This window comes from Odontomachus brunneus, unplaced genomic scaffold (assembly GCF_010583005.1).
Source record: "Odontomachus brunneus isolate Ranch 3 - 2012 unplaced genomic scaffold, Obru_v1 Obru_scaffold_253, whole genome shotgun sequence".
In the NCBI taxonomy this organism is placed as follows: Eukaryota; Metazoa; Arthropoda; class Insecta; order Hymenoptera; family Formicidae; genus Odontomachus; species Odontomachus brunneus.
Window position 1 is genome coordinate 258101 of NW_022639703.1, and position 8936 is coordinate 267036.

Consider the following 8936-nt stretch of genomic DNA (forward strand, 5'->3'; position numbering starts at 1 on the left):
TTGAAAATTTTAAAACAGCCAAAGTTATATCTGAACGTAAAATTTTCCGCTTTTTCATTTTCCGGTGTCAAAAAGGGGGGTTTCCATTTTAAAAAAACCACTTCCGGTTGAAGTAACCCACTTTCGGTCAAAATCAAAAGTTGAAAGGTACGCCATTTTGGTTCCCCCTCGAAACCCTACAACTTTTATATGAAACTTTTTTCGATTCCTGGCCACACAAACGAGTTATTGGAGGTGATAGATTCAGATGACTCACCCTGTATATTACATATTATATACAAGGTGTTTCAAAACCGGTAGAACACTCGTTAGGAATAGGTAGGGGCTGCAATTTGGAATTGAAAGTTCGTCTTCCATTTTTGGATCTGACAATTAGTTAACGAAATATTAATGAATAAAGTCTGCTAATCTCTTACCATCCCGAGTGAGTGCTCAGAGACGTAGAACGCCGTGGGCTTCTCAGGGGTCCTTCTTGTCCGTTTGTCTCGCCTTTTTGTATCACAAGAGAATAAATATGGATGAGTGAGTGAGTGGGTGTGTGAGTGAGTGCCTGACCGGAGTTATGAAGGGAGGGGGGGGGGCAAGTCTTCAGTATGTAGGGGTAATGTACGGGTGTTTTTGTGTGCGGTTATGAGTGCATCGACAATTTGAATGTTTTTAGTGAAAATGGGCAGAATGATTGCGTTTTATATGCCGGATGGGGAGGACATGTGTAGTATGCTTCCTTCGAGTGCGTGGGTGATTTGAATGTTTTCTGCACGTCGGTGGTCGAGTACCGTGAATGATTTTAGTATGTGTGTATGGGGAAGTGGGGGGAGGAAGAGTATAAGTTATTTTCTTGTGTGTATGAAAAACTAATTTTAATGTGTTTACTATGTGTGCATTATGTTTCTGTCCTGTACGATGTGTTAAGAAGGAATGAGTGGATGGGAAAAATAATTTACTTATTCCATTTATTGTTTGAAGTGGCCTCCGTCGGTTGTCAAACAACCTTGGAGCATCGTGCTAGCATCTCTCGCCTGACCTTTTGCAGCATCTCCACTGTGATGAACTCTGTGGCCGCATGGATTCGCGCCACTAGCTCCTCTTCCGTTGCAGGCTCTACTGCGTAAACTTTTTCCTTAACCTCAAAGGAAGAAGTCTAACGGAGTCAAATCAGGCGATCTGTAAATAATAAGAACATATGAAACTTTATGGACTCAGCTGAGGGAATACCAAAACTTACCGTGGAAGCCAACGATATGGACCACGCGACCTTAATCAACGCCGTGGCAAGTGCGTATCCAGATGTGTTGTAGCTTATGGCGTATTGTGAAGTGGTACTCCATCGTGCTGAAACTATCGAGGTCTTGCAGCAAGCGGCAAGTCCTCCAACATGTCTGGAAGATTTTCTTCCAAAAAATCAATGTACTGTTAGTCCTGAAACAAAAGTTATTTCAAAATTGTCAGTGAGTATGTATTATTTAAATGGTCTATGTAAATATTTACGTTCAGCACTTCCGGTAATAGTCCAACAAAAACGTAGTCACTCACAATTTCGCCCCACACGTGTACTTTCTAGTGATGCTGAAAACTTATCGTCCGTAGGAAAAAATTTACTTCCGCATAAAAATGCGAGTTATACGAATTGAAATCGCTTTTTCTGGTGAATAAACTTTTGTCTGTCCACAAAGTATGGGCCAAAAAGTCTTCGTCGTGCTCGTCGTATAGCGCCAATGGTTCACGGCAAAATTGTATGCGCAGAGCACGATCACCAGGCTGAAATCTTACACTCGCTTGTAATGATACGGGTGCATAGATTCCAATCTCAAGATGCGATGAACCGTCGAATTTGAGATGCCGGTGACTCTTTCGAGTCGTCGACAACTCGTCGTTGGTTTCTCCATCACGAGATCCAAAATCAGCTCTTCTGCTTAGGCGATTCGAGTTTCAAGAGGTTTACCGTCATGACCATCCGGAGTCAGGAAGTTTCTCTCATGTATTCGTAGCTCAAGACGCAAGAAAACACCGTAATGGGGATGACGCTCACGATCCGAAACTCTTTCCACGTACAAACTACTACGAGCCTCGTATTCCTTTGACATTTACCATAAATGAGATGCATATCAGCGTACTCTTCGGCGGTATAAAACATTTTGATCAATTGAGAGACCAACTGAGAGACCAAAGGCAACTGATAACAAAATTGATCTAAAATAAATTTTCTCTCATTCGATCGTAAACATGTCGTCATGACGAAGCGTTTGCTGCGGATCTCCTAAAAAAAGAAACGCGATCTCGACTGCTTCGATTGTAACTTCCGAAAGCACGTTAATCAAGTGAATTTGAAGCTGTGCTTCGAAAACATGTTATTGGACAATTTTAGACCAATTTTGTTATTAGTTGTTTTTGGTCTCTCAGTTGATCTCAGATCGTCTCTCACAAGGAGATGCCACAACCTGCTAAATCGATTTCTGAACGAGACATAGCACGTTCGTTAGCTGCGATGTTAAGCATCAACTTTCTAATTGGGATTTGTGCCAATGGGCCTTTGTTTATGAGAAATTACAATATAAAGTTTGGATTGCGAGACTGTATCACGGATATGGCTAAAAATGCGACTGTCTTTCAGCGAGGTGACGTGGCTGAGCAGACTGAGGCTCCCACTCTGTAGTCGCCGTGCGCTCGGGATTGCGCCAGAGATGTCGCTTCCGAACGGCATCTCTGAGCGTTATCTAGGAAGAGGAGAGTGTCGTGAGCGTGGAGCGTCAGGTAGCTCAGTGGTTTAGAGCAGTCGCCCGGCAAGCGAAAGACCCGGGTTCGAGTCCCGGCCTAGCAAGACCGCGCTCTCGATATTTTTCTCTTTCTGGAACGAAAAAGATACGCAGATCTCGAACGCACGGCGTCCCGCCGCCACCTAGTATGCCCTCCTCCTTCTATGGTGGATCCCCTATGGCGCATTGCGTCCAAGCACCCGGGGGCTGCCAAAAAATTGGTGTCGACCCCGGGGCTTATTTGTATTATTTGCACCGAATGAGGAGGGGCAACGGTGGAGACGGGCATACATGGACAGCAGGTCTTAAAGGATAGCAACCTTTGACTTTGAGAGACTGACAGCTGTACCATTTGGTACGGTAACATTGTTTCTCTCTGTAGTCGCCGTGCGCTCGGGATCGCGCCAGAGATGTCGTTTCCGAATGGCATCTCTGAGCATTATCTAGGAAGAGGAGAGTGTCGTGAGCGTCAGGTAGCTCAGTGGTTTAGAGCAGTCGCCCAGCAAGCGAAAGACCCGGGTTCGAGTCCCGGCCTAGCAAGACCGCGCTCTCGATATTTTTCTCTTTCTAGAACGAAAAAGATACGCAGATCTCGAACGCACGGCGTCCCGCCGCCACCTAGTATGCCCTCCTTCGAAAATTTTTGAGCCGGCAGCGAGCGTTCGAAACCCGGCGACGAGAGTAATCTTTGTAAGGTGTTTTTTTTTTTTTTACATTGGGGCATTTAATTAATTTTTCTTGAATATAATACATTTGTTTTGCATATGTCTCGTTTTTATCTATTAATCAGAGGTAATTCAGGAAGTGTCAGGCTTGTTTAACGCAAACACGAATATAGATACGTATAAATATATTTTGCATTGCTTACAATGCAATATATATTTTAGTACATATTAAAACGTTATTGATGCTGATGATAAATAATAAGAAAGTGATTGTATGCATATAGCATCACCTCGAATGTCCAAATGTATACTTTCATCACTTGTAAATAAATCAAGATAGTTGTATATTCTCGTGATCATATTTTTAACTTGCCTATAAAAGTAAACATTCTACGACAAGTAGATTGCTGTACATTTCAAAGATATTATTTTTAAGTTATATGTTTACTTATATTTCTCGGCGCGGAATATCTTGTTGTATGTTTGATTGTATATTTGTCCTCTCCTCTCAACAAGAACTAAAAACTTATTAAATACAACAAAAAACATGACGCTTTAATATGTACTAAAATATATATTGCATTGTAAGCAATGCAAAATAGTGTCTATATTCGTGTTTGCGTTAAACATGCCTGACACTTCCTGAATTACCTCTGATTAATAGATAAAAAGGAGACATATGCAAAACAAATGTATCATATTCGAAAAACATTAATTACATGCCCTAAAGTAAGAAAAAAAAAACACCGCACAAGGTTAATTTCATCACCGGGTTTCGAACGCTCGCTGCCGGCTAAAAAATTTTCGACGTAGGAACCTCAGTCTGCTCGGTCACATCACCCCGCTGAAAGACAGTCGCATTTTTAGCGATATCCGTGATACAGTCTCGCAATCCAAACTTTATATTGTAATTTCTCATAAACAAAAGCCCATTGGCACAAATCCCAATTAGGGTGTTGATGCTTAACATCGCAGCTAGCGAATGTGCTACGTCTCATTCAGAAATCGATTTAGCAGGTTGTGGCATCTCTTTGTCAGTCAAAATAATTTATACCGCCGAAGAGTACGCTGATATGCATCTCATTTATGGTAAATGTCACAGGAGTGCAAGACTCGTAGTGCGTTTGTATGCGGAAAGATTTTCGGATCGTGAGCGTCATCCCCATTACAGTGTTTTCTTGCGTCTGGAGCTACAAATACATGAGAGAAACTGCCTGACCCCGGATGGTCATGGCGTTAAAACCTCTTGAGGCTCGAATAGCCCAAGCAGAAGAGCTGATTTTGGATCTCATGATGGAGAAACCAACGACGAGTTGTCAACGCCTCGAAAGAGTCATCGGCATCTCAAAGTTGACGGTTCATCGCAACTTGAGATTCGAATCTATGCACCCGTATCATTACAAGCGAGTGTAAGATTTCAGCCTGGTGATCGTGCTCTGCGCATACAATTTTGCCGTGAGGCATTGGCGCTATACGACGAGCACGATGAAGACTTTTTGGCCCATACTTTGTGGACAAACGAAAGTTTATTCACCAGAAAAGGCGATTTCAATTCGCATAACTCGCATTTTTATGCGGAAGTAAATCCTTTTCTAAGAAAGACCATAAGTCTTCAGCATCGCTAGAAAGTACACGTGTGGGGCGGAATTGTGAGTGACTACGTTTTCGTTGGACTATTGCCGGAAGTGCTGAACGTAAATATTCACATAGACCATTCAAATAATACATACTCATTGACAATTTTGAAATAACTTTTGTTTCAGGACTAACAGTACATTGATTTTTTGGAAGAAAATCTTCCAGACATGTTGGAGGGATTGCCGCTTGCTGCAAGACCTCGATGGTTTCAGCATGATGGAGCACCACTTCACAATACGACAAGCTACAGCACATCTGGATGCGCGCTTCTCACAGCGTCGGTTCAGGTTACGTTGTCCATATCGTTGCCTTCCAACGAGTTACTTACGTTGGTAAGTTTTGATATTGGTCAGCTGATTCCACAAAGTTTCACATGTTCTTATTATTTACAGATCGCCTCGTTAGACTTCTTCCTTTGGGGTTCCTTTGAGCTTCCTGAAGGAAAAAATTTACGCAGTAGAACCTGCAACGGAAGAGGAGCTGGTAGCGCGAATCCATGCGGCCACAGAGTTCATCACAATGGAGATGCTGCAGGAGGTCAGGTGAGAGATGCGGGCACGTAGCCGCGCTTGCTTGGCAGCCGACGGAGGCCACTTCGAACAATAAGTGGAAGAGGTAAGTCATTTTTTCCCATCCATTCATCCCTTCTTAACACAGCATACAGGACAGAAACATAATCCACACACATAATATAAACACATTAAAATTAGCCTTTTATACACACAACACAAGAAAATTACTTATACTCCCCCGCCCCCCACTTCCCTATACACACACACTAAAATCATTCACGGTACTCAGTCACCGACGTGCAAAAAACATTCAAGTCATCTAAGCACTCGAAGGAAGCATACCACACATGTCCTTCCGATCCGGCACATAAAGCGCAATCATTTCGCCCATTTTCACTAAAAACATTCAAATAATCCATGCACTCATAACCGCACACAAAAACACCCGCACATTACCCCCACATACTGTAAACTTGCCACGGTCAGACACTCTCCCACACACCTACTCACTCACTCATCCTCATTTATTCTTTTGTGATACAAAAAGAGGAGATAAACGGACAAGAAAGGCCTTTGATAAGCCCACGGCGTTTTACGTCTCTGAGCGCTCAATCGGGACGGTAAGAGATTGGCAGACTGAATTCATTAATATTTCGTTAACTAATTGTCGGATCCAAAAATAGAAGAATTTTCAATACCAAATTGCATCCCCTACGTACCCCTAACGGGTGTTCTACCAGTTTTGGGACACCCTGTATGTACACACACACACACACCCACACGCGCGCGCACACACACGCACACATGTACACACACACACACACACACATTCACACACGCATACACACACACACACACACATATATATATATATTTTTTTTAGGATCGTCCTTATTTACTCTTGGTCATAATTTTTTTTGAATTTTTCTCGTGGGACCCTCCAAAAAGTTTCCATTTGGTAAAAAAGAAATCCCTGCCAAACTTTTGTTCGATCGGATAACGAGAACTCGTGCTCCCGGATCGTTAAACATTGGAGTATCTTTGTATTAAGTTTTGATAACGCTTTCTGCGATATCAATATGGTTTTTAAAGCGTGTTTTCCACAAAAATCGCCCTAGAGGACTTTTCTTTTTTCTTTCTTTATCGTTTCAGATATTATAGTCTTATTTAAACAATTAGATAAATTGTTGATAACTAAAAAATAAAAATAAATAGTTATTGCATTTATTGTTTGAGCTACAACAAATCATATATGAATTACAAAAGTTGCAATATTATGTTTAGAGGACAATATAAATGTAAAATATAATACCTTTCATGTTTTTATTAATAAAAAAAGTTTTTAAATTAAATATTACATAATAATTAATAATCTCGTGGCTCCTAATCTTATGCTGGGAGGGGACCATTGATGTATATACTATTTGATGAGAGCGTGTACGGCAAAACTTGATAAATAATTTATTGAAATGATTTGGGATAAAATACACACATACTACTTTAGAATTGTGATCTTTTATTATTAATAATTTATTCAATTGCCTTAATAATTGCCTGGCATCTCCGAGGCATACTTTCAACTAATTTTATAGCATATTTTTGAAGTAAAGATCTCCATATCAACCGAATTTGTCGTATTAATTCCTTAACCGATCAAATTTCTTTTCACGAAGTTTAAACTTTATCAAGCACCAAACGTTTTCGATAGGATTTGCATCTGGTGACTGTGACGGCCAATCTAGTAATTCAACATTATTTTCTTATTTCCACGCGGTACAAAGCCGACAGTAGGTATACTAGGCGGGTTCTAACTCAGGTCCTCTGAAGGGGGTGCGGGGCGAGGGGAACTGCGGGCGCGGGGGCTGACGTCACGCGGGAGAGGGGACTTATCGACATTTCTTTTTTACCGACATATTACCGGTATTTTTACCAACATATTTATTTTCTACCAACATATATATTTTTACCAACATATTTATATTTACCAACATATTTATTTTTTACCGACATATTATTACCAACATAATTGGTTATTTTTATCGACCCTGCGATCTATTTTTACCGATATATCTTTCCACATATTTTTTAATATAAATATCGATATATATTGACCGTTTCATCAATCCTCCCCTTTTCGACGCGTTCGCGGCCTTTCCCCCCTCCCTGTTGGCAGCGGTTCGCGAGCGCGCAGCGCCACCCACTCGCCTTTCCCCTTCCCCGGCTACCGGCGCGCCTAGAATATTCTCGAATATTCCAGAAAGATCTTTTGAGGAGAACATTCGGTCTCGAAAAGAATTTTATCTAATGCATAGAGATACTTTGATGGGAAGAGACATCCTTTTAGTTTTTATCTTCAACAGCCCCCCGAAAAAAAGAATTTTATCTAACGCTAATGTATGAGATTATCGCATACCTACACAGATATTTCTTTTTTCAAAGGTAGGAATGGAAGTAAAAGAGATATACTTTTTTAATAAAGTAATATATTTTTCAGAGTGTTATTTCACTTTTTCATAGCCTCATACATAATATTTTTCAAGGTGCACGCTAGCAACTCGCAATCAACGCGCGACTCACAGTCATAGTCGTTGCTTTCATATATCGCTTTTGTTGCATGATATATTTCAGTAATATCCTTCTCTCGAAGAACATTTACAGAACTTCGAAATTTTACACGAACGAGATGCGTATTTTCAGACAACCATACATACATATGATCGATGCAATTTTCGTAAGTAAATAATGTGTTCATAGTAGCAAGTTTCAAATATAAAGACTTATTAGATAATGTAAGTTTAATAATTTTGAAATCGCGCATCTTATAAAATTCCACTACCAAATCTTGAATCGACAGCGGAGATGGTTTGTCAGTTTGCAGAAGCCGTTGGATGTCGAGACGTTTTTCCATCAGCTTCAGCCAAGTTTCTGTAGGTAATATTAATTGATTACCGCAATTGTCACCGATGATTATTTCCACGGTAGGCACAGGTCCTACGTTGATCCCAATCTCCAAATATTTACACGACGTTGCAGTCAGAGCATATCTGCGTCCCAGGATACGAGCAGTATGACGTGGTTGCGAAATACTATAAAAAATATAACAAAAGTTAAATGTATGAAAAATAATTTAAATATGCATTAAAAAATGTGCATTGATACTTACTTTTCAAATCTTTTCTTGCACGGTGGGATGTCATCATGTTGAACGGGCAAATAGTAATTTGCGTGTTTAGCGTTCACCTCAGCACCGTACATTTTGATTTTTTTACTGTATTTGGGAACTACCACCGAACGTCGCCTACAGAACGATTGACGAAACCATAGTCTAAATCTTACTAATATAATAGACAAAGTTCCCCACCAACATA

At 40.6% G+C, this 8936-nt stretch overlaps 1 protein-coding gene and 2 non-coding genes across 3 annotated transcripts in view; all 3 read left to right on the top strand.

Annotated features, from left to right (window-relative positions):
- The window catches only part of LOC116852735 (leukocyte tyrosine kinase receptor-like), a 360643-nt gene that overhangs the window by 225862 nt on the left and 125845 nt on the right, over positions 1-8936 (top strand). The gene's annotated exons all lie outside the window — the stretch shown is intronic.
- Positions 2746-2818, top strand: Trnaa-ggc. Its single transcript has one exon. It is a non-coding gene; the product is annotated as a tRNA-Ala (tRNA).
- On the top strand, positions 3221-3293 carry Trnaa-agc. The gene has a single exon. It is a non-coding gene; the product is annotated as a tRNA-Ala (tRNA).